This window comes from Tympanuchus pallidicinctus, unplaced genomic scaffold, assembly GCF_026119805.1.
Source record: "Tympanuchus pallidicinctus isolate F22 unplaced genomic scaffold, pur_lepc_1.0 scaffold14, whole genome shotgun sequence".
Lineage (NCBI taxonomy): Eukaryota > Metazoa > Chordata > Aves > Galliformes > Phasianidae > Tympanuchus > Tympanuchus pallidicinctus.
In genome coordinates this window covers 8,023,872-8,049,862 of record NW_026294659.1, presented here as the reverse complement: position 1 = coordinate 8,049,862, position 25,991 = coordinate 8,023,872, and the positions used below count along the sequence as shown (strand labels likewise).

General features: G+C 37.5%; 1 long non-coding RNA gene across 1 annotated transcript in view; it reads left to right on the top strand.

Annotated features, from left to right (window-relative positions):
• Positions 1-312: 312 nt before the first annotated feature.
• The window catches only part of LOC128076530 (uncharacterized), a 55,177-nt gene continuing 29,498 nt past the window's right edge, over positions 313-25,991 (top strand). Inside the window, exon 1 of the long non-coding RNA XR_008204425.1 lies at positions 313-534. This is a non-coding gene — a long non-coding RNA (uncharacterized LOC128076530). The remainder of the gene's footprint in view (positions 535-25,991) is intronic.

The window sequence follows — 25,991 nt, the reverse complement described above, 5'->3', positions numbered from 1 at the left end:
CTAACAGACTAATAGTATTTTTCTCATTATTAGGTATGGAAAGGAGGAGGAAACCAGGCAGGCCTCATGCAAGAAGCTCTGAGTCACAATTAAAAGTTATACTGCAATCTTATCATATTTCCCTTTTATGGTGCCTGACATTATGTCCCTGATAAGATCATGTGAATATAATACTGACATTTCTCCCCCCTTGAATTATATATCTCTTTTTTTTTTTTTTTTTTTTTTTCTGGCAGAAGTGCTACATACTTAAACTGCCAGCTGACTGTTAACCCTATGTGATTTTTCCTTATGCCTCAAACAGAAGTCAGAGCTTTCTGTGCCTTTGCAAGTGAGAGGCAGACACAGATTGCAGCTTCAGCTGGGTCCTTCTTTCCATGAGGAGAAGGAAGATCTTCAGCATTCAGAAACTGAAGGCTGACCATGAGATGTCTTCACAGGCTTGCCTCACTTTTCCTTCTGGTTCTGCAAGGAGAAGGAAATCACTATTTTGGGCTCTGCCCTTCTGTCCCTTCCTCTCTGCTCCTATAGGAGGTAGGTTGAGATCAATTCTTATGATAAAAAGCTGACCAGGGAAAGATATGTGTCTAGTTTTCTACATCAGCTCAAACTAGCACCAAAATCACAGCATGAACTGTAGCAGCACCATTAACACTGGATTCCTGGAATTGTTCCTTGCACTACTATCCATCTCTTTTACGTTTTTTTGGCATCCTCAGTGGTCCCATTTCTAAACTGTACTGATGAATAAAAAAAAAAAAAAAAAGAGGAACATATGATTCATGCTTGTAAATACTATGTAAGTTCTGCAATGTCTATTTTGCATATTAAACTATAGAAACATTTATTAAGCCTTTATTAAGCTTAACAGCAATATTCTGCTGAAGGAGACGGGGGTGATACTTTGTGGAGCAACTGGTGCAGGTTTAGGAAGCTTCTTCTAGCCTCCAGGATGAGCCTAGATGTCTGTAACAAAAACAGCCTCCCTAACATTGAATAAAAAGCTTTCTGTCAGCTTGAATGATAGGTGATACATAGCTAATCATAACTGTCCTAGCAAATCTGTCAGCAGATTTATCTAGGGAGTACTACTGCCTTTGCTCATAAAGGTTGAACTGCTACTACACCTTCTTAAAATCTGTTCTCAACAGCTATGCTAAGAGTTAAATTCAAACTGCCTGTGCGACTTAACAGTTTAATGGATTATTTTTTCATTGTTTTACTTATTTTCTTGTTTTGTTTTTCTATATGGGGCTTGGAAACTGGAATAGCTTTAAAATATTTCTATTGGACCTTCTAAAATCCAAAATTTGTCTTGTAGCTCAATGTTGTTTCTCACTCCAATTCATTCAGAGTTGCTTCAAAACTTTATCACAAAAATTAATCAGGTTCATATATAAACATAGGGTTACAGCCTTGGAGATTGAGATGGAGGCAAAAGCAAGAGTTTGCTCAATTTTGTGTAATTGTCCCATAATATGAAGGAAATCGAATCTCTGAATTGAATGTAATTTCTACTGCTCTATAAAAATAATTCCATACCTGTCATGAGTTGTAACAGTGTGATAATATCCCAATGATACGGGTCGCCACATGATGTATTTTCCAGCAGTAGAAATTCAAGGATGGTTAAGTGGGAAAGAAAAGGAGAGAAATTTGAAATGTAATTGTTTTAGCATTTTTTTCCTATGCAAAATCTTCTCTGTTTGACTTTTTACATTTCTTTTGGCAAGAAGGTATCTTTAGTTTAGTAAGGGAATATTATTTAGCCCACAAATTCAATGCAAATCAAATAACAGTTTGTTATATTAACCTAATAATTTTATCAGGTGTATTTATTTATTTATTTATTTATTTATTTATTTATTTATTAATGTTCACCAATAACACTGTAATATATTGTTTTCTTATCAGGAATGGACTGTGGTATGTTTCCTACAGTCAAAACATATGAGTTAAGAACATGAATGAGAAAAGCTAGGGAAAAATCACAGAATCACAGAATCACAGAATTGCAGGGGTTGGAAGGGACCTCCAGAGATCATCGAGTCCAACCCCCCTGCCAAAGCAGGTTCCCTACAGCAGGTCGCACAGGTAGGCATCCAGGCAGGTCTTGAACATCTACAGAGAAGGAGACTCCACCACCTCCCTGGGCAGCCTGTTCCAGTGCTCCGCCACCCTCACTGCAGATATATAATCATATTGAAATGGTTCGTGTAACCTGAACAAAGTGTAGCAAGACACTCTACCAACAGTCTAGTGAAGATAATGAAAATATAATTAATACAAACATTATTCTGTTATATAGGACATTGTTCCTCAGTGGCTCTTGATTTTGTCTTCCACCATAGAAAAAGAAAGGCTTTATAATACAGTATGTTAAAAGCAAAACCTTTTGAATGTTAAGTATGCGGTGTAATTTTAGGTCCTAATTTTGATTGGCTGAAATCAGTGACTCATTCATCAACTCTGCTCCACTGTACTTAGTAGTTTTGCAGTCATGGAGCAGCAGTGCAAAGGGTTCAGTAAAAGCAGGGGGACAAAAGCAGCTTCTGCTACCAGGTGCTTTGATCTGTGGTAAAATTGGCGGACACTAATGTGCCTCCAGTGTTTATTTTCATGTTTGTATGAACAGACTTCCATTCTAATTCATACATCCTTCTGTTTGTGTTCTTTTAAGAATATAAAAAGTAGCATGTTTCTTCAGGTGGACTGGGAGTTTGTTTTTTTTTTCTCCCTTGTTTTTCCTTACATAGCTGAAGTCGTTATTAGATCTCCCCTGCCAAGTTTCTATTATATTCAGACAACTGGACTTGGATTCATATTCCCCACAAGGCAGTCTGCTGTGCTAATGGCCAAGCAATCAGGTCACCTCTTACAACTACTGGTATAGTGTTTGATTGGCAGATATGTATATTAAAAATAACGTTCTCTTTATAGCTTTTTTTCTCTGCTGTGCTCTTGTGTCTTCACTCACCCGTTTACTAACTAACTCAGAGTCTGTGTGCATAAAAATAATACTGTCTCGGATCCCTTGCCCTACTTGTAATATTCCTCATTAGGTGTTTTTTTTTTTTTTTTTTTCCCAAAGCCAGTTATGTAATAAACTTTAAATGCTGCCTTGCCAGCTCTTTTCAGTGACACAAAACTGCTCAGTTGCCGTTCCAGCTCCATTGGTAGCACGCCTGCCTGCGAGCCAGGACTCTCTCAGTTTTCAGTTTATACCCTTGGCCTTCTGCCCTTGCCCACCACCCAGTGATGTTACAGAGAAATATCAGGCTGGATATTACCTCTTCTGGCTTCTCCCTTAGTGATACACAGATGTAACTGCTAACAGGCAGCCTGCCTCAGGCTGGACAGCCACAGATTTGTCACCAAAATGCAATATACAGTTTTACTGAACAAGAAAGTCCAGACTTTTCAAATGGGTCTGCAGGTGGTTTCCAGGACAGGAAGATATATCTCCTCATGAGAATATAGGCTTGAATCTTTTCAAGCGTACAGAGGTGCCTAGAACAGCACTGGAATAGACTGTGATGAAGGGAAAGGCACCTGTAGATGAATGCTGGGACAACAGAGGTTGTGGTCCCATCATCTGGTCATACGTTTGAGATAAGAATAGGATGCAGTACAGGTTGCTTTGTTCTACAGGCCCAGATAAGGGTCTCTGGGTTAAAGTCATCTTTCAGATGCCCCACTGCACTGCAACTCCTTCAACATCATGGGAATCTCTCGAGGGGTCATTCCTAAACATGAAATCAGTATGAAAAATGAAATGTAAGCATTTCATTGACTGAGTTCAGCACCTCACTAAAATAAATGATAGGAAAATGGTGCAGGAATTTGTATGGTTATGCTTTCTGCCAGTGAGTCACAAAAAAAAAAAAGGTGGCCAAAATTCCTTGTTAATTACAGAATAGAATATTTTAAGAGTTTGATAGCTGCTTCCTTCAACAGTACACTGTTCTTCCCTGTCCATGCTGTATTCTTGATTTTCCTTCAGTTTTGTTGGGTCTTAGTGTCTGTGTGTCTTTGCGGGCTGGTTGTTGACTGCTGCTACACCTTAGCACTTGATATCCTAGGATACCTTTAATATATGTCAATAAATGGACTGGGATAGGTGCCAGTTAGCTGTTTGCTACAGGACAATCAACTGAGGAACAGATTGCATTGAATTTGGAAGGACAGGGTAAAAAGCCTGCAATAACAATCTTTTTTTGTGAGGTTTTCATTGCAGTGATATGAAACAGCCTTAGAAAGCGTTGCACTGTGATTTCACGAAATAAAAATCTCAGCTTTGCATGCTCATTAAAATGGTCACTGTACTAGCAATCTAGATAGAGGGTATAGAAATGATTACTTATTGCTTTCCTCTGCATTTTCAAGATCTACAGAAGTCTCTCTTTGTGATGTGATATAAAAGATCCTCTCTTCATTTTCTGTAGAAGTTTTAATTTTCTTATTATCATCAGAATAGAATATCCCATGTCTTCTCATCATCAAGGCTTCAGGATACAGATTAGCAGCAATTTAAAAACACCTTTCTACTTCAGTACTTACTAATAGAGAGATGCAGGCAATCTTTTGTTGTAAAAAAAATCACCATTTTCTTACCACACTTCATCATAACCTATTTGCTGCCCTTTTCAAATTATGATTCTTTTCATTCCATTGAGGAATGCATTATTTACCTGTTTTCAGTTTTCTTGGTATCATTACATTTTGCAGAAATCAGAATATTTTGCATTAAATGTAATGAGTAACTTTTGAGCCAGGGAAAAAAAAAGACTATTTTAATTTATTTCTCAGACAAAATGGTAAAAAAAAAAAATAATAAAAAGAAGAATGATAATAAGTAACAACAGTAGGAAAGTGACATTTCTGACCCATTTGTTTCTTTCAGTACTGGCAGCTCATTTCTGTTTAAGACTTTTGGATCTCAATTTCATCTAACAGAAGCATTTTGGTACACCACTGGGCTAGCTCCTATAATGTTTAATATTTACAAATGTCTAGAAAAAAGGGGAATAGCAAGCAACCTCTTTTGAATGATTTGGGCTTCAGTGTAAAGAATGCCTTCTCCATTTATAAGAGGCAGTTTTTTTAATAGGCCTTTCATAAGTCTGCTCAGTCCGGCTGGGATGTGGTCAACTTTCTTCATAGCAGCCCATACAGTGCTGTGCTTTGGACCTGTGGCCAAAGAAGAGTTGGTAATGCAAATAAATCTTAGGCTGTTGCTGAACACTGCTTGCAAAGCATTAAGACTTTCCATATTTCCAATTCTGCCTTTCACCCTCACCCAGCCTCCCAGTTTCAGTGAGTATAGGAATGAATAGTGTTGGACAAGGGAGTAGGATCTGGGACAGCTGACTTGAACTAAACAAAGGGATATCCCATACAATATGACATTGTGCTCTGCAATAAAAACTGAAGGAAAGGGTGCAGAAACCAGGGCAGTCAGAGTGGCATTTGCTGTCCCAAGAAACTGTTGCACTTGCTGAGGCTCTGCTTTTCTGGAAGTGACTGAGCATCAGCCAGCTAATGGGAAGTGAAGGAATGCCTATGTTTTTGCTTGGCTTGTGTATACAGTTTTCACTTTCCTTGTTAACCATTCATTATTTTCATGTAGTAATCTTCTCACCTTCCTTCTATTTTTTCCTCACCAAAGTGAGGAGTGAGCAAGAAGATGGGTGAGCAGCCAAGGTTAGCTGAGGCTAGCCCACCACACCAAGTGTTACTGCTAGAATTAGTTTCAGAAGTTTCTGGACATACGTGTTCAGGAAACAACTCTGTAGTCTGACTTCTCTCTCTCTTCTTTTTTTTTTTTTTCCTTTTATTTCTCCACATGTGGCAGTTCTATAATTCAGTGATCAACCTCATACTTACTGTTATCTTGCTGTGGTCTTTGCCTTTAAGTGTAAGTGGAAAAGTGTAGGTAGAAGTCACTCACTAAATATTGGGAATCAGATATAACAGAATTCAAGACCTATATACTCAGCAATATTTTAAAGTTTTTAAAGGCTTGCTCATATATTTTGTTGATCAGTAGAAAGGTCCTAATACCAACCACTGGATAACTTTCAAGTAGCTCAAGTGCATGGTATTTCTGGCTAAGGATGAGATTAATCACCCTGCAAGTAGCAACCATTTGTAATAATAAGAAGGATGCATTTTCAATTATATGTTAGAGATTGGAACTCCTGAGTCCTTCTGAGAGACTAAGCATTAGTTCCTCAAATGACTACCAAAAATAGGTTCAAGCTTGTTGACAACTTACACATTTTGAGAATATGCTTCACAAAAGTTACATTCAGACTTTTTATAAATGCAATTGTCTCTTTACAAAGGAAACTAAGTGAGAGTTTCACTTCTGTTCACCTTTATGAGCTTTTGCTACTGAATTCAGTTCTTAGATGCCTAATCAAAAACAATCTTATGGGCATAGCACACTGCTGGAAAACCTTCCCTGTACCCACACCCTCCAAACGTTTACCAACATATATAAAGAGGTTAAGCTATAAGAAAGACTCAATAAAACAACATGTATCTCCTGGGCCTCCATTTGAAATGGGTGATGCTTTTAAGTTCTGAAAATCACGCTTTAAACATTATTTACCCATATTAGTAACTTCTTCACCATTTATCTACTCTTGGCAAATGGTGATCCCTACTATTCACAAACTTCATACCCTCCCTTGCTAACACTCCTGTGTAACTAAAACTTAAAACTTAAAAAAAAACCTTAATTGGCACATTCATGAGCCCCAATGCTGGCCACTGAAATATATCATAAATATTATGCATGGAGAGGCATGAGAGGCTGCAGAACAGAATCACAGTGGCATTAATAAAATTAGTGTATAGTGCCAGAGCTGTGCATGGCATCATATGAAGGCAAGTATGTTTTTAATTTTATTATAGAAGGCAAGTATTTTTTTATTTTATTGTAGGGATACCGAGGCTTTGTGATGCCATTCCCTGTACATCTATGCTCAGCAGTCAGAGTTTGCATTCCTGTAATAAGCAAAGAAACTGACAGTGGGCAGAAAGTGTTTTAATTCTTGTCTTGGAACTACCAGATTAAATGAGAAATGACCAGTCCAGGAACAGAGAAGAGACTTGTGCCAGAATTATGCTCCCATTTCTTGTGAACCAGGCTAATATCTTTCCTAGTGGAATGCCTTTCTTTTAATCAACTGAGACACATCTGCATTAATTCAAAATGGAATGAAAGCCAAGCAAAAGCACTACAGGTGCTTTTTATTTAGTAACAATGGTGAATAATTAATTGAACAAATGACAAAAAGGCATCATACATTTTCTTAAAAAATAATTCTTGCTAGTAGATATTTTAAGCAGCTGCACTGAATGCCGAGACAATTAAATTGCCTGAGTTGTTGTGACAGTAAGGAGGAAAGACAAAGGAATAACAATTCATCAAAAAAAGCATATGAATTCTAAATAAGGAAAAAGAAAATAACAAAAAAATACCGTTTTCTTAATAATCCTAATTTTATATACCCATAACATGGTTTTGAAATGAATTATTTATTCTCAGGAAGTGAGCAAAAGAAAATTATTAATGTTTGTGCAGATACTTCAATTTTGATGAAAATCCAAAACAAGGAACATAATTTGAAAGCCCTCACTTAAAATTTTGCTGAATCTTTCCTATAACTGTTTCAGTTCACTGGAGGTAACTTACATCAGAGAAACCTGAAGTTCTGAAGTCTGAGATAGGCTTGGCTTCATATGAAGCAATTAAATGAAGCAATGAAATGCTGCAGAGACTGTCCGCAGTGCTTTTGCAGGTCTTTTCCAGAGGTCAACAGTTGACCTTAGGTGCAACATGCAGTCTGTAGCTTTGAAAATTAAACAATTCTGGTCCCCCTGTGTGGGTGTCATTTTTTTTTATTTGAGAACAAACATTTCAGCCATTTCGATGTTATATAAATTGATATTGTTCAGTATGTATGGACTCTGGATGTATTGTTCAGTATTGTATGTATGCCAAGTCTGTGCAACTTCTGTCCTTGGAAGGAGCAATAGCCTTCCTAGGTAGTAACTTTGGCACTTCTGTAGGGATGCAGTACATTTCTTACTCAGCACCAGTTTTTCCCTCTGGGAAAACACTGTAAGTAGATATCTTCCCTTCTTTCAGAGAAAAATTAGGCTGTGTGCTTGCTGGAGCTTCAGTCTTGAAGATCCTTATCACACAGAATCACAGGGGTTGGAAGGGACCCCAGGAGATCATTAGGTCCAACCCCCCTGCTAAAGAGGAGTTTATGAGGAAGTGCCTGTTTGTGCTAGAGAAATTCCTATTTGTGCTGGAGAAAAGGAGTAGAGATTTCATGTTCCACTACTCTTGCTCCCCGAGTTCTACACGTTTGCCTGAAGAGCTGAGAACTGAGTGTCTTCACAGCTGTCTCCAATCACTTACAGGTTATTTTAGCACGCTGATATTAAATTTATTAAACTTATTAAATATGTTGTTAACAAATTAATCAGCTAAAGTAGATCATTGGGTCAAAAAAACCCCAAAAACCCACATGAAAAAAAGGAAACAAAAAAACAAGGTAGCACTATCAGGACACACTCTGCCAAGCTTATGTCAGAGGAAGAGCTAAGACTTGTCAACATTACTAGCAGCAGTGGGAAAAGACAGAACTGCAAACAACACTGTTAATGATCTTAGGAGGTCTGTAATATATTAGAACAGTGAGATAGCTCTTTTCCTCTGTTGCTACTTTTTACAGTTATTTGAGCAGATAAACTAAAATTGAACAGGTTCATATTGTTTATCTGGAAACACAAAGTTTATTTTTTCCTGGTACAGATACGGGGACTAACATAATCAAATGTCAGGCTAGAAAGTTTGCTGAGGATCTCAGTGAGTACACAGCTCAAATAGCACAGAGTGCCCTAGCAAGGAATCTGCAGAGCTTTTATATTTTTCTGACAGTTCTGTAATCCAGAAGAGCTGGCTGTCTGGGCTGCTCAAGATTAATTATGCCTGAAAGCAATAGCAAAAGGATCTTCAGCTTTGCATATTACTGCTCATCAAATACAAAATGCTCAAAAGCTTTCCTCTGTCTCCAAAAAGTAAGCAGTTGGCAGTGTCTTTTTTTTCCTAGTCACATTCCACATTCATCAGTGGTGGTAGTTCAAAATACTTTTTATGTCGCATGCATAAATTGTTACACACAAGTTGCACATAAATTTATATAAAGAAACACAATTAAAAGGATTGAAGTTTGGAAATGGCAGACCAACTCCACTTTTATTACATCCCACCCATGCATCTCTGACATCCTGTCTCTGAATATTGTAATAAAATTGTTAGCTACAGATAACTTAATATTTCCTCTTTGGCAGTTTGGCTTCAGTTAATACACAGATGCCTTGATAATAAAATGGGGGAATGGGATATTTTTCTATAAAACCCTCTGCCTTGTTCATTTCAGAAGGTGACAGCTGGATAGTGGCTCAGGCAGGGAACTGCGGGAACAGAAGATGTGACTTATTTTTCCTGGAAAAATGAGCTCTGATTGCAATGATTTGAAACTCAGATATGCTCTTCATCTTTGGTTGCCTGATCCGTACCTCTAGATCTGCTTTGCAAAACACTGCATGGTCTCAGCTGCAAGCAAAATGCATGGGAATTGGTCTTTTAATACGCAAGGTGTTATGTAATGCTAAAATATTCTTTTCGACAGTTTGAAGGATTTCATTTTGGACATTCAAGGTTCTTTATTTCATTCTCTGTGTCTCAGCTCCTAACCTGCTAAATGCAGATAATGCCCTCAAATTTCACGTAGGTTTTACAGTGATGAATGAATTGTCTGCAAAGCACTCCGGTTTCATGGTGGTGAGCATCACAGAAGAGACTGGGAGGAAATTAATAATTTTGTTTTTAGCGCAAGGCTTGAATGCTATTTTTTAAATATGGCCCAGGGCAACATATTGAACAATGAGGCTGAAAAAAATATTGAACAGCTGCTAATTAAGTCGTTTTGATGCACTGTGTTAGGTAGCAGTCCTCTTGAGAGAGCGCAGTGTGTGATTCTGTAATTAAAGACTACAACTCATATGGAAAAGGTGGCCAAATTAAGGTCACACTGGCTATCTTGATTCTGTCAATTTCTAATTTTTGATAGCTTAACTTCACAGCTGTGATCTTATTCTTTGATGAAAAGAAATGAAGCAAAACCAAATCCATGGCATTATCTTGACACCTACTTGGTTCATTAACACAATTAACAGAAATGGGACCTTAAGAACCAGACCATGTTTCTCTGCTGCTTGGATTAACTAAGTCAATGACAATAGCAGCAGGGTGTTCCCTTTATCCTGGCCCAACAGTGAAATGAGTTGAGATATATATCTTTTTATGACAGCTAGTGGTATTTCTGGGAATCTTAGATTTTATTTCGAGCCTCTACAAAGAAAGTTGGTACAATCTCTTAGATCACCCCAAGAGTCACCATCTCAGCCACTTCCTGTCTCTACTCTGTCTTGTCCTTTCTCTCTTCCACTTCCAGTTTTCTTTCCAAATCTGTCCTTGTTTTCTATTCAGTGCTCCTTATCTAATTTATCTTCTCCCTTCCTCACAAGAACTTCCCGTCCTGATCTCTGTCTCAGGGAAAAACTTCTCAATTCTTGTAATGCGGACCAAATTATTAACAAAGCAATGTATTAGGTTTTGTTTTTTTTTAATGACAGATTGGGGAACTCTACATTCACAATACAATTCTAGACATTTATGTAATGTTAATAAACACCTAAATATATCTAAGCACTGTACTAGAGGCAGTTTCTGAAAGCTACCATCATGCACATATATGCACATTTACATAGATGTGTGCACAAGTGCACAACTCAACTTCCCTCTGGAAAAGCAAGCACCTACCCGTGCTGCAGGTGCCAGACCCCCATATATGCTTGCCACCTGCTAGAGATGAGGATGCCATAGATTTGTGCTCATCCATTTCCTACAGGCTGCTAATCCCCATGTCAGTGCTAAAGCCTTTCCTGAGGCTGCCTGCACATGGTTGAGGTACAAGTCTATTGACTCACCCTGTAGACACAGTCCTTTACCTGGCTGCAGGGGTCTCATGGTGTCCAACAAGCAGACTGTTCAGCCTGGTTGTGACAGGGGTGGAGGTGCTAGTGGGGAGATGTTCAGCAGTGGCAAAGCAGACTTGCTTCCATTTTCACTCCAAGGTCTCTTTGTGCTGTTAAAAAATTTCATGCTTCTCTTGTACTTTGTCTTGGGCTGGGAGGCACATCAAAGCCCACACTGCCCCAACCCCTGCCATAGGCAGGGCTGCTCCCCACCAGCTCAGTCTGCCCAGGCCACCATCCAACCTACCTGACCTTGAGCACCTCCAGGAATGGGGCACCCACAGCTTCTCCGGGCAGCCTGGGCCAGTGCTTCATGATTCTCCGAATAAAGAAATTCTTCCTAACATCTAATCAAAATTCCCCTCTTAGTTTAAAGCCTAAAGACTTATATACTTGACTCCATCTTTGCTTCCATGTCTTGCAATTCTGAAATTACTGTTTTATCCTATTTAAATTAACTAGTTTGGGGGCAAAGGTGCTCTTGGGCATTTTGTGTGTTGATTTACACACATTCTCACCCTCAGGTTTCTGTCTTAACAGCTGCTGTTATTCAGGCTGTGTCAGCAAGGGTGGGCTGTGCAAGCAGCTTCTCATTGTGACTTATTTTCCCTGCTGGGAACCTTCTACCAGCTGTCTTCTCCTTCATCTGCATCCAGTCCCAGTTCTGTAACACGACTATCTCTGCAACTTTGCTGCCTCCCATTACTTGTTCTGACCCTGCTCCCCTTCCTTTTCCAAGCAGATCCTCTGTTGAGAGCTATGATTTCTCTACATGAAGAAAGCTGCCTCTGGGAGTAAGGGAAAGAATCCAATCCAGTGGAAAATAAGTATTTCTCTGTATCAGATGGGAAATGTCTTTCTGCACACGTGATAGAGAAAAAGCAGCACACAGTTAATACTGGTATCTTTTAAGAGTGTTAAAATAATAATAATAAAACTCAGGCTATTATTTTGGGACTGGAACACTAATGGCACAACTCTACCAACATTTTGCCCCAGAGTTTTGTTGGCTGCGCTCAAATCATCTGTGTGCATAAGCAGTTCCAAGAAGGCGGAGAGCTAAAAGAGGGCCCCTTTATGCCCTTGTTTTCCTGTACAGCTCTTGTAAAACAGAAAATAACACAAGGTGCCTTCCACTGAATCCACAGAGAAAAGATGTACTGCCAGACTGACCATAAGCTCGTTGTCCTTTTTCCAGACTTCTCTGTTTCATGGCCACCCATGATAAATGGCGGCAGCCTGACAGCTGTTTTCACATTGTTTTTCCAAAGAGACTGATCTGTGTAGAACTGCTGAAGGATGTGAGGCATTTAGAGCAGGGCTTGTTTTTTTTTGTTTTGTTTTGTTTTTTAAGTCTTTGCATGTTATCCCTGGCAAGAAATCTGTACAGTTCAGCAGTATCTTAAAGGCTAGCACCTCTGGTCTGAAATGAACTAATCCTAAAACATTGATTTAAGCAGTGATAAACCAGAAATATTTGCAGAAAAAAAATTAGTTGATGTAACAAACTCTGTTTTCTTTTACACATTTTTTCTCTCTTTCTTTTTTTTTTTTTTTTGGTTTTCAAGATCTCTAGGAGGCACAACACAATGCAAAGCCCAAGCATTCTTACTCTCAAAATAGAGTGAAGACAGGCAGGCTCAGGGACGTAAAAATTCCTATGACTGTTTAGTTAGCTTTTTAAAATTTAGTTTCTGGCCATCTCTGTACTGCCTTACAAAATGCCCCTTCACTCTTTGTCTACTGTATCTCTCTTCATTTTAAAATTTATTTTTAAAATTAAAGATCTGAGACATCAAACAGTCTTTGTTGCATAAATAAAAATGAACTGCACATTACACAAGACAGCTTTTTTTCTTCTTTTAGGCTGGGAATAAGAAGTGCTCATTTATTACACCAGAGTGTCAAGATACTAAATAAACAGAGAAGGATGAAAAAGGAAATTACATGCTTTTCCCAACTAATCTGCCATGCTGGAGTCAGCAAACTATCTTTCTTAAGTCAAACCTTCCTAGGAGACAAAACCCTACCTAAACAGCACGTTAATACTTGCAAAGTCTGTGCTTTCTTAGTGATTTCTGTGCAAGTAAGATTCATTTACCTTTCTTTGGAATATATAGGGAACACTCAGGTGTTTCTTTAGCTCTCACACTCTTTGGAGCCATTTTGCAAAGAATAATCATTGGAACAAAAGTATGTTTACTCTGAGAAGTTACAAAAGCATTTTTTCCATTCTAATGTGATCAATACTTTAAAAAATGTAAGGTTGGCTAGCGTCAGGAGACAAATAAAGTTACTGGAAGCAAAAGGGCAAACCCAAATAACTGTTGAATATGGTATGAGGATGTAGATGACATTTTAAAACCAATATACCTTCCTAAATCCTTCACCCAGGTCTCATTGCATATGTGAGGATTAAAATTGCTTGCATGCAAGTGTATTATGAACTTTAAGAATAGATGTTTTGTGATATTCCAGTTCTTAGTGTTGTGAATAGCTAGGAAATACTGAATGAGACAGACTTTCATTAGCTCCTAGGCAAAGTATGATCTTTCTTCCTGTAGACTACAGAAAATATGTTTGCAAACAACAAAAGACCAGCTGACGAACAAACAGCTGAGTTGTGGGTAATAGAGCTGAGTGATATGAAAGATGATGTGATATACTGCCTGACCTACATCTGAACTATTTCCTGCTCAGGGAGAGGAGAGGGGATTATACTGAGCATTTGAGAGGCTTCTGTACGAATTATAACTGGTGTTTTTTGTTCTCATAGTAAACAACATATAAGGAAATATTTCACAAGAATTCTACCCTTTTAGGAAAGTAGTGACATTAGACAAATAATTTCTTCAAACTATTTTCTTTTTCTGTGATGCTGAATGCTAGCAAGCCACGCAAAATTCTACTAGCAATTAGTCTTTGTTGCCATGCTTGAAGATTACTAATACTGTCCTACAGGAAGCCAAATTGAAAGGTAAACAGTGTGCAGGAGTAAGCAAGGCTTTCACCTGCTTTGCAGAGAAAGAGTATGAAAACTCATGTCCTGAAAAATGGATTCAGCTCATGAAAAATGGTTAAAGAAGAAACTTGCTATTGGTTTAGCTTCTCCAGCAAATATATAAAAAATACATACAGAAGATAATAGAATTTAGTAAAGACACTATATCTACTAGCAGATGGAAGTAGATTGCAGAAGACATCTAATAGAGTGAGTCTATTAATCCCTTACGTTCTTGTCCACACAATACCAAGATCAACTGAGATCCCAAGTGAATCAAATCATGTTTTCTAGCCATAAACATTCAGCAGTATCCAACATTGTGGAAAACTGCACACAGATTTGTGAACAATTTGAAGCAGGTGTTATGCAAACCAGTTGGAGCAATGTGTAAATTTCCCAGGTCAGTGTGTACATCAGAACTTCAGACTCTCTCCAATGAAAAAAATTACATAAATCCATACGTAGGAGGACCAACCCAGCAATTACCCCCTCCATTTGGTTAATTAAAGTCTTATTTCAAAGACATTTTTGTTTTAATTTGGCAGAAGAAAGTGAATCTAATTCAGTGACCCAATGTTATGTGACTTGAGTCTTGGAGACTTTATGAAAGAATGTCATGAAATCCCATTCCCATTGGAAATGGGAACTTCAATTCCCATTTGAAGTTTGGTATCTATCAAAATCTTTATACCTGCTCTTTGCAGAAGCAGACACCAAAGCTCAAATTCAGAAAGCCTCTTAGGAGTTATCATCCTGAATGTTATGGCACCTGCAATTGTAAGTATAGTTTAATCAACATCTATTCACAGTCTTTTATTAAGAAACTTACATACCCATAAACTCACACATGAATATACTTCCACAGTGACCAGGGAGAATTATCTTCCTTGGCTTCTTAAACAGGTAACATGATAGATGTAGTGCTAGTCAGACAGAAAATCCAAGAGATTAAAGACTCTCTATGAATTCAGTTTACCCTTTTTGCCAATTGAGACTGGATCAATCTGTTTATTTCTTCAATTCCAAATTATACAAAGACTGTATCTTTGAACTAGCATGTCTCAGTTCCTTGCAAGCTCTTTAAAAGACTGAGCAGCTACAGAAAGGAAGGCAGCCTGAAATTACCACTTCTTTTGAGTAGGACTAACTATGCTCCCATATTTTGAGCTGACCTTCATGCTGTCAAGAGGTATTAGGTTTACTATGAAGCTTAACAGATCAGACCTCGACAAGGGGCATTGGTAGACAGAGGCCTAAGCTGTGAATTCCTGACAGCCATAGGCACTGAGTCATGCAGTTCAGCCAGCTTGGTGGCCTACCTCAGCATACACAGTAGCATAACTTTAAGCAACTACATAAGCTTTGTGCTGAAAACTTTCAGTGTCTGTGCACACCAAAGCACTCTAGCAGAAAAGCAGCTTTTATTTTTTTTTTATTTTTATTTTTTGTCAATCCCCTCAGAGTTAAGTACATGAATGCAGCCTAAAATGAAATTGAAGTGCCACAATTCCTTTGTGAGACTCTGCCTAAGTTCTCTGAAATGAAACTCGCCTCTTTCATTAGGAATGTCTGTCAGCATGAAAAAGATTTAAAGGTCATTGGTTTGCAAAGTGGTATGAGCAGAATCTCAAGGCTGGTGGAGCAACTCTTGCTGAGGAAGCTGAAGGGAAAGGGATGAAATATCTTAATTCTCCCTGCAGGCTCCCTCAGATCCTCCAGTGCTCTTCTGTTTTTGTCTGTACAACTTGCTTCTGATAAATCCTATGATTAGGGCATTCCGTATGGTAGTGCCTTTGCAACAAAATGGCTATGATGGAAAAAAGGGGGGGATAGAGGATGTACTGCATTTTTTTCTCATCAGCATATTTATATGCATTATATAATTTTGAATATTTGTTTGAAGAAGAAACCACACTTCATTCTCAGAAGTAGGTTTTATTAATTCTAAAGCTTTTGAGAAGTAATACCTCTTAATATTACTATAGTGTATGACTAGTTCGCACTTCAGTGTAAAAGTACAGGGAGATTTGGCGTGGTTCATTTTCCTTGGATTATACAGACTAAAATCAATGGTTTTCAGATAACAACAACAACAACTACAAAAAAATTAAAGACATAAATGTATAGTGGACACATGTATCCCATTGAATTTCAGTGTTTATGGGATGCCTTTTGCAGTTTGGGAAAGGTTTGCATTTTTGAGATATTTCAAACACAATGCAAAGAATTAATAATGCATAACTAAGAGGCTGTACTACTGCATGATTTAAACTCTCTGTGCACTTGCTAAATGCACTGGAAAAAAAACCCTTAGGAAAAGAGAATGTGAATATGAATATAGAAGGTAGTTGAAAAGAATTGTAATGAAAAAAACTATTTTGTTTTCTGCATTTTTCAAATGTAGATTAAAGGGACTAAATATATAAGCTGTTGTTGGAGTATAGGACAAATATTGAGTAATTTAAGAGGTCGCACCTTATAATAATACAAAAGATGAAGTTATTCCAGTAGTCCATAAAGGACTTTTTCTTAGCTGTTAATGTCAATATAATGAGCAGATGTGTGTGTGAGTCGTGTCACCAGTTGTACTTGAAGCTCATTTGTTATGTAGAATATTACCATTGCAAACTATAACTCCATATAAGGATGTCATAAGTGTAGTCTATTTCGTGTCAAGAAAATCTCTGTGTAACTGGCAGCCCTCAGAAAAGTGGCCCTTTAACCCTAATATTTACATACTTCTATATTCCCCAAAACAAAAAAGAAACAAACAAACAAAAAAAATAGTGTATAATCTCTTGAATTGTCAATTATCAAAAAGTCTCTCTTCATCCGAAAATCACTAGTGTGCTATCCTGACCGTAAGATTCATTGTTAATGATTCATTCATAATGGGTTCATTGTTGCTTTTAGCTTCATCGTTCCTGACTTTTTTTCAAATATCTCCACAAGCAAAGTTCTGTCACTTTAAAGGATACACATGAGAAAACTTCTCAATTCAGCGGGATTTTACTCTCGCATTGTTTTCAATGTGGAAGGTGCATCAAAGTTTACTTTGGGTATGTCATTTATTCTTACTCTGGGAAGAATTTTGAAGCTTCTACTGTATTGTTACTTCTAATTTAAAACCAGTGGGAGAGGGAAATTTTTGTGGAGTCTACACTTTTGGACTGTTTAATGTGCGAAGTTCCCATAATGCCTGTATAATTTAAAATTACTTTTAATGATCCATTTGATCAACACTCCTCTTTGAAAAGGGATCAGCTAATCAAAACTATTGCTATTCTCACAACAGCAGCTGAAGGCCCAAATCATGATACCTGTTGTAATCAAAATATGGAAAATTCAGACATTGCTTTGTTCTTTCTAACTGTGCTATTTCAGTGAGTGAAAATCCAGTGTTGGGCTCCATTATGGCAATTCAGAAAGCTGTAAATAAACAACTGGACTCACTATACAGTCAATAAAATATTCTGAGAGTCTCTGAGGAATAATTCACAATGACTGGTAAGAAATAGGCACTCGGGGAACTGAGTTGCAAATTATAGAGAGAAATTAGGAAGCTGGCTACAAGCTGTAAAAGAAGGCTGAGAACAAGAGAAATACGCGAGAAGACCTGACTTCAAAGGCTACATCTGTGCCCAGTGTATAAAAGCTTTGCTGTGTCTAACTGGTTAGAAATAGGAGAGAAGAGGATCTGCTAACAACAGAACAGTATCTAGGTTCATCTAGATAGGTTACCATTATCCCTGCCAGATGAACCTTCACGAGTCTCTATCAGTGTTTAGACATGAAGGAGTAAGAGAGCTCGACTCCTTGAGCCCTAGATATTGCCAAAGACAAAAGGTGGGAGTTCGGCACCTTATCATAAGCCTTTTCTGTGGTTTTGGGTTTGCTTCCTCAGAGTATCATTGCTTATTTTTTGTTATCATTTTGAGGCATATGACTCTCAGCAGTCCCTGTACACATGCTTTGGGAACAGATAAAGCTTAGATTTAGATTTGTTAATAGCACATTGAGAACAGCCTCTTAACTCTTATACTTTCAATGATCATATTGAGGCCCTACTGAGTTTTTAGTTAGTCAGCTACCTAAACTCTCTGAATTATGTCCCTAGTCTGATTCAGGAGCTGTAAGACTTGAGAATATGTGGCTTTGTGATTATTGTTGTTTGTTCTCTTTTCCATTTATACTGCTAATATAATCTTACTGAGTTTGTTTCATTTTCTTTTTCTTTCTTTTTTTTAATTTTTTTTTTTTTCCTAGTAAGCAGTTCAAGCATTTTTTCACCATACGTTGCTTTCAGTGTTCAGCAAGGATAAGGACTGTCTCTTTGTAAGTATAAAAGGATTTTGCCAGTGAACATAATGGGAATAAAATCAGATCATATGTGAAAGTTAGGTGTCACTATGCAATGAACAAAAACAATGTTTTCACTGCTAAGAGTTCCAGGTCCTTTATGAGTTTAATGAGAGAAACTGCCTTCATTTAAATAAGGCACCATCAGAAAAAAATCAGATGCAAGCAGCAAGAAGCTGCTGGGGCTGATACAGGCAGCAGACACTGGTATCAATGATAGCTTTGGAGCAGCTCCCAGTTATAAACTGAGAGCAGACCTTTGGGACTCGAGGCTAAGGTTGGCCTGGAGACATCAGAATAGGAAAAAAACGTTCTTGGAAAAGACTTACATTGAGATTAAATAACAGAGAAGAGTTGTAGAATAGGGACTTCATCTGGTATTAAACTGCAAGATTTCCAACAGAGGAGGAAGTGGAATTTTCTTGTGCTAAAACAGACGAGAATAGGAAGGAGGGTGTATAACATCAGCTCCTGCTGCAACAGTGATCAGGAAGGAGGGTTTGACATGTGGACTGCCAGGACATTTAAGTCAAGTCTGCTAGAAAACCAGGTTCTGGGCTTCAGCAATTTGTAAATTCTACCTAGAATTGTAAAAATGAAAGGCTAGAAGAATATTCAGGCCATCTACTCCTTCCTTTTGACCACTGCTTCTTGCAGGTTATCTTCCTTTGCATGTTAGCATATCTTCAGATTTAAGCACATCATTTGGATTACACATCCTTTTGAGCTTGTTGAATCATGGTCTGTTCTGGTTGTCACTAGGTCATTCTTGCTGCAAAAATAATGAAGTTAGTTCTGGACTAATAAAACCACACAAATGTAATAGGAAGCAGAAAATCATATATATGGCTGTGTAGCTTAGCCTCCATCATCTCCTCTTAGCTTATTAATTTATTAACTTATTAACTCTTCCTAACAATGTGTATTGTAGGAGCTACCAACAGATGGCATATTCAATAACTGTACTCTGTAGTACTGAATTTGAGAATGAGTATGTAAGTATTGTCCTCAAATTTCTCATTACTTCAAAGGTGACTGCTGTCAGTGATCACCACTTCCTAAACATCACTAATAATATAGAAGAATAGTGAGCTAAACTCATGTCTGTGATCATATGGGAAATTATATTATCTTTGAGACCAGGTCTTGCTGTTGCCACTTCCTCCTTTACCTGTTCCCCGACGCTTTAGGGACTTTTCTCTTTTGTTTAGGTTGCTGTGTCCTGTTCATTGGTAAGTGTCTTCCAAGTTAAAATTTGCTAAATGAGCACAACTAGATATCTTCAGTATACATGTGCCAGGGACCAAAGAGTTGCAAAGGCCCTAGGTAAATAGCATCTGAATCTTGAAGGATTCCTACACCAAGTACACAAAGTAATTTTGTCCAAATTTGTTGTCAGGCACAGTGCCTCACTGCTGAAGCACAGAATACCTTTCTTGAAAACATGCATCCAGTATAACCAATATATTTTTCCTGTTCTTTAGCAATTCCTTCGGTTAACATTATGTTCAAGGAAGCATACCTTAACTAACCTTTACTGTCAATCACTGGCTGTTGATGTGCTTTTGAAAGAATAAAGTAAATACCAGTTTTCTTTTGTCAAGGTTACAAATAGATTATTTTAAAGTAGCACCTCATCATTCTGTTAGGTAAGTTATTCCACAATTTGTTAGATTTTGTGGAATATCTTTTCTGAAAGTGCTCTGAATTTTCAGTATTCTGTATGAAGTACAGACATCAGAGCTGCCCACGGCTTACCAATCTCTTCAGTCCTGCATACAGGAGACAGTGCCACTTCTCTCCTTCCTGTTAACATCCCCATTTCACATTCAAGCAGTGCCAGAGTCCTCTTTTCACACATTCCATAACTAAGATCTATGTAAATCATGACGTAGCGCTATTTCAAGTTTTGTCAGGAGAAATATCTTCTATAAGATCAGCATATGTACTCAGAAAAGAAAAAAAAAAAACGAGGCCTTAGGCACATGAGCTCTTCATATTGAATAGCCCAGGCATTAGGGCATTCATCCATTTCAGAACAGGAAGAGTCACATCTCTCATGTCCCTGGTGACAGATCTAGCTACTGAGATATTGTCGATATTGTCTGTTCTGTGGCTGTTTTCCTCTCTTTTGTTGCTGATGTTATTTATTTTTACTTTCTTTTACTGCAAGTTTTCATCACATAAAGAGGGTTGTGTACATCAGATTTTTTTTCCAGTTAAACCAGTGGATTCAATAGAAAGAGCACCTAATCCTACAAACCTTGCCTCACTTCTGTACCATCAAGCCATTACAGCTGAAATGTGACTACTCTTAGCTTCATCCAGTGGTTATTGTTTTAAGGTACTAGTTTACCAGGTGATGATCCAGATGGCTGTCTTTAGATCAGCTATGGTTATTTGCAGGTTTTAGCAGGAATGTTTAATGTTTTCTCCAGAATTATATGCAGTAATATCTTAATATTATCAAACATTTCAACATATATAATTATTTGATTCTCATTTCATCAAATAGAAAATGTAGACTGAAAGCAGATAATATTTTTCCAAATCAGAAATCATTTATGGTTTAGGAAAAAGTTATTGTAATTTTATGTCAATATAAGCTTTATTTAGGAAGGAGAAAATTGGATTTTGCATAGGGTTGTATTTTTTTTTTTCCCACATTATTTGATAACATTAAATTAGTCATGTAATTTTATTTATGAATATGCTTTAAAACATCCTTAGATGGTGGACATGAATATTGCTAAAAAAGGGGTGGCCAGTTTAGACAGGGGAGGTTTAGGTTAAATATTTGGAGGAAGTTTTTCACTCAGAGGGTGGTGATGCACTGGAGGAGGTTGCCCAAGGAGGCTGTGGATGCCCCATCCCTGGAGGCATTCAAGGCCAGGCTGGATGTGGCTCTGGGCAGCCTGGTCTGGTGGTTGGCGACCCTGCACATAGCAGGGGGTTGAAACCAGATGATCTTTGAGGTCCTTTTCAACCCAGGCCATTCTATGATTCTGTGAGCAAAGTTGATGTCGACAGATCATTAATTGTGATCATAATGTAATAATAATCCAATCTGGTCAACTTGTATTATTTAAGGATTTAGTGAGCCAATGCCAAGACTAATAGTGTAAGTGGTCAGTAATACTATTATTATTTAGTACTGTCTGTATTAACACTGAGAGAGAGCAAACAAAAGGAATGAAAAGCATAAATAATAAAAATCAATCTCTTCAGGAAAAAAATCAATGGAGCAAAGCATCTTCCCTTCATTTTTAGCTGAAGTCTTCCTGCTGACCCCATCCATGTTCTGAAACAAATTCTGGTCCTCTTTCATTGGCTGTTATGGTTGTTTCAGATATTCAGATCCAAAGTTCTATTTCCAAAAAGAGAAAGGAGAAAGAAAAAAAAACAAAATGAAAAAACAGAAGTCTTTAAAAGAAAAGAAAAAAAAGTACATCTTTTAGGATCTATCTATATGTTCAAAGACAACTTCTACGTTTACTTTAAAAAAAGAAAATATCAAAAATCATGACATGGTCATGAAAGACCAAAGGTCACCTGAAAAGATGGGAGAAAAGAAAATCAAATGAAATTAATTGATTATGAGAGCAGAGTACCTAGGAGAGGCTGATCACAATTCATAGGACAGACAAGGTAGGGAACAGTACAGAAAGAGCTTAAAAAAACGAATAGAGGCAAAAGCAACCATTCTAGTACAAGACAGTTTTCAAGTGTTCCTTCCTTGCCAAGCAGATTATGTTGTATGTAACCTTCATAAACTTAAAAATTAGAAAAATACCAACAGAAACTAGTCCTCCAGGTAACTGACCCTCTAAGTACACATTACATTTCTTCAGTAAACCAACAAGAAATTGCTTATTTAGGGCCAGTTGCTCTCAGTGATGCTGATCTACTGCTCGGGAAAAAAACAATGGGTTCTGTGGACTAATTGCAGATTTTCACTGGTGTAGGGGTTTAGCTCTGTGTGATCTAAAAATGTAAGGAAGATTAAAGCATATACAGAAAGTAAACTATTCTGTTGCGGAGTTTAAGATTTCAACATGAGACAGAAGAATAAAAAAAAACACTTATGATGTTTGTTTTCAGAACTTAGGCAGTGGAAAACTGGATATTGTAAATGTTGAAAGCAGTAAGTAATGACTCAGAGGGGGTTGTAAATTAATACATATAATATTAATATACCTGTGTCACCATTGCATGGAGACAGGCAACATATAAGGACAAAAAAAGAGAGAAAAGTACACTTGCATTTTGATTGGATATCTAGTTCTGGAACAAGCTCGAGGAGGTTTGTTTTGCTAATGAGAATTTTCTTAATAAATTCCTAGTGATGTTTCCTATGCACTTCTCTTTATTCTGGTAACTCAATAACCATACAATTATCATGCAAAATAGTATATTTTACAACCCATCAGAGAGAAAATAAGGAACATTTGAACGATGAAATACTGATTCTGCACTACTAAAGTCTATGTGATTTTTGCTGTTGACCTCAATGAGTTTTAATATGCAGCTATATATTTCAGGAAGAGTACTGTCACACTCTGTTTTGACTCAAAGGAGACAGTTCTGTTTCCATATAATCAGGACTGCAACGAAGAAAAGCCTTCCCTTCCTGCTAAAAGCTGTCATAAAAAAAAAGACTGCATCAGCAGCAGACATTTGGTGTAATGGAATTAAACTCATCATGTTGCAAAATATTGTGGTAGATTTATATTTCTTGCCTTGACACCATTTTTTAAAATTTTCCTTCAATGTTTTTGTGAAAGGTGATGATATTTTGGTCTTGGGGTTTTCGCAGAAGCAGTCTGCTATGCTACAAGCATTTTCCTGTCACTACATTGAATTACTTTGCAACAGGATTACAATGCAGCTTTTAAAATACAGAGTGGGATTCCCTCTGTCTGTTAATATATATATATATTTTTTTATATATATATATATATAATATATATATAATATAATATAATATAATATAATATAATATATATATAGTTAATATATGAGGCCACAAGATTTGTTTGTTTGATCAAAAAAGCTCATCATAAAATAGAGTAATAACAATAAATGCAGATGAACTAGGCTGAAAGAAAAGTTCCCTCCAGCTTTTCAAGAAAACAAACAAAAAATTCATCTTGCTGAGGTTATTGAGTCACCGGGACATAGATACATAACCATGAGGGTTCACTGACAAAATTCAGTCTCACTATCTAAGGTGAACACACGTAGCTTAATCTTTTTATGAAAGATCACAGCACAGCTACCTCCAAGTGATTGAGGGTGACATTATATTTTTCCTTACTGTGATGGCAAACTATTTAAATCATTTCTAATGGTAACGCAAAAGCTGTCATTGTTCTTCCACATAGAAAGCTTTTCAAAAAAAAAAAAAAAGATTCACTGGGTGCTGGGAAGATTAATTTCTTTTCTTCTCTACTGAACTTTCAATTTCAGTGATCTCCCTTGCCGAGCTGTGTCCCTGAGAGACTTCAGCTTGTGACAGATTCTGAAACAAGGAGGGATGGAAATATTTTCCAGACTCTGATTATTTCTTATGCTTTAGTACATGGATGTCGAACCTTTTGGCTTGCCTAGGCCACACTGAGTGAAGATGAATTGTCTAGAACTGCGTCCATGAAGGTTGCTCCAAAAGTAATGCCTCCTATTTATTTTGTATTGAAAACTACAACTGATACAAATTGCAAAACAACACTTCTTTATAGAACAAATTCTTGGCTGCAATACTCTTTTTTTTTCAGTCATCATCGTGAGCTTTACGTTTTTGCCAGCAATGAACAAGAGCCTATACCCTTCACTTGTAACAACAAGTGGAAGTCACCTGCTGTCACCACTGCTGAAACATACTACCCGCTGCCTCCCTGTGATCATACCCACTGATTGGTCCCTATAAACATTGAGCAAGTACTGATGAATGTCAGTGCGTGCTATATTTTTCTGCGTGGAAGAATTCAGTGGCAAACCTCTGCTTCATCTGCACTTCCATGCCAGACACCACTGCGTCAGACTGCCTCTCTGCTGCCATCTGTTGCATGGCAACAACATGGAATGTAATACTGGTGGGAAGGTTCAGCCCCTACTTCTGTACCATCGACATTCAACACTGACATTGTGGGCTGACATAATGAAGTAGGTGGTATTACTTTTGGAGGAGTCCACTTAAAATATATAATACAGTTAATGTTTATAAGGAACAAAACCTATTTTATTTTCAATGTTTTGATTTTGTTTTGTTTTTTAGTATTATTAAAACATATACAAAAAGAAAGAAAGAAAAAAAAAACAGAGATGCTGACTGGAAATTATTGTTCTGGCTGTGACAAATTAGGACACAAAGATAGCATTGTGGGCTGTAGATGACAGTGAGCGTCCAATAATTTTGTTTGGTTTTGTGTACATTTAGATTGTCATTATATGACATGATAATGATTGTCATTACATGAAATTATATCATATATTATTACTGACAATGATTTTATGTGCCCTGCCAGATAAAAAAGAGGGCATGAAATTGATGAGGGTTTGTGTCTGATTCATATAAGGAAGGGCCATATAGCAATAGTGAAGAAAGGCATCCAAACTGCTAGAATAAATTACACAACTTGCAACTCCATCCATTACCAGAAACTAAAGAGTCCCTGAGATATCACCTACCTGCCTCTGAGAACACAAGCAGTAGTAAGCAACAGCTGTGGTCTGAACTGGTTATGCTAATGGATGGATGCGTCTTACAGCTCTAAAAAAGATGACTGATCGACAACAAGTAATCTGAAAAAACATGTAGATTAATTATTTTGACATGCTAACACTTGTCTTGAAATCCTACCTCAGATATTAAACAAGTATGTTATATTTAGGAAATGCTACTTCTCTGAAAGAGTGGTCAGGCGCTGGAATGGGCTGCCCAGGGAGGTGATGGTGTCACGGACCCTGGAGGTGTTCAAGGAACGTTTGGACATTGTGTTGAGGGACATGGTTTAGTGAGAGCTATTGGTGATCAGTGGATGGTTGAACTGGATGATCCTGTGGGTCTTTTCCAACCTTGGTCGATTCTATGATTCTATGACTCTGTGGTAGTTGTTCCATGGTTATATTTTGTCCTTGCCACTGCTGGTCTTCACAGAGTAGGGACTGTGACATCCCAGAAGCAGAGAATGAAGGAAGATATAGAGCTACTTTGTATTGCTATTACCATGATATGGAAAACTTCAGGATCTGCAAATCATTAAACAGCAACAAAGAAACAAAGCAAAACACTTAGTGAAATAACATAATTCCTTCTAATAACCCAAAGAAATTTCACCAGGTCTCTCTTAAAAGAACAACAACCAAGTAACTTCACTGTAAAGAACTTCTTTACAGTGAGGTGACGGAGCACTGGAACAGGCTGCCCAGGGAGGTGGTGGAGTCTCCTTCTCTGGAGATGTCCAAGACCTGCCTGGATGCCTACCTGTGCGACCTGCTGTAGGGA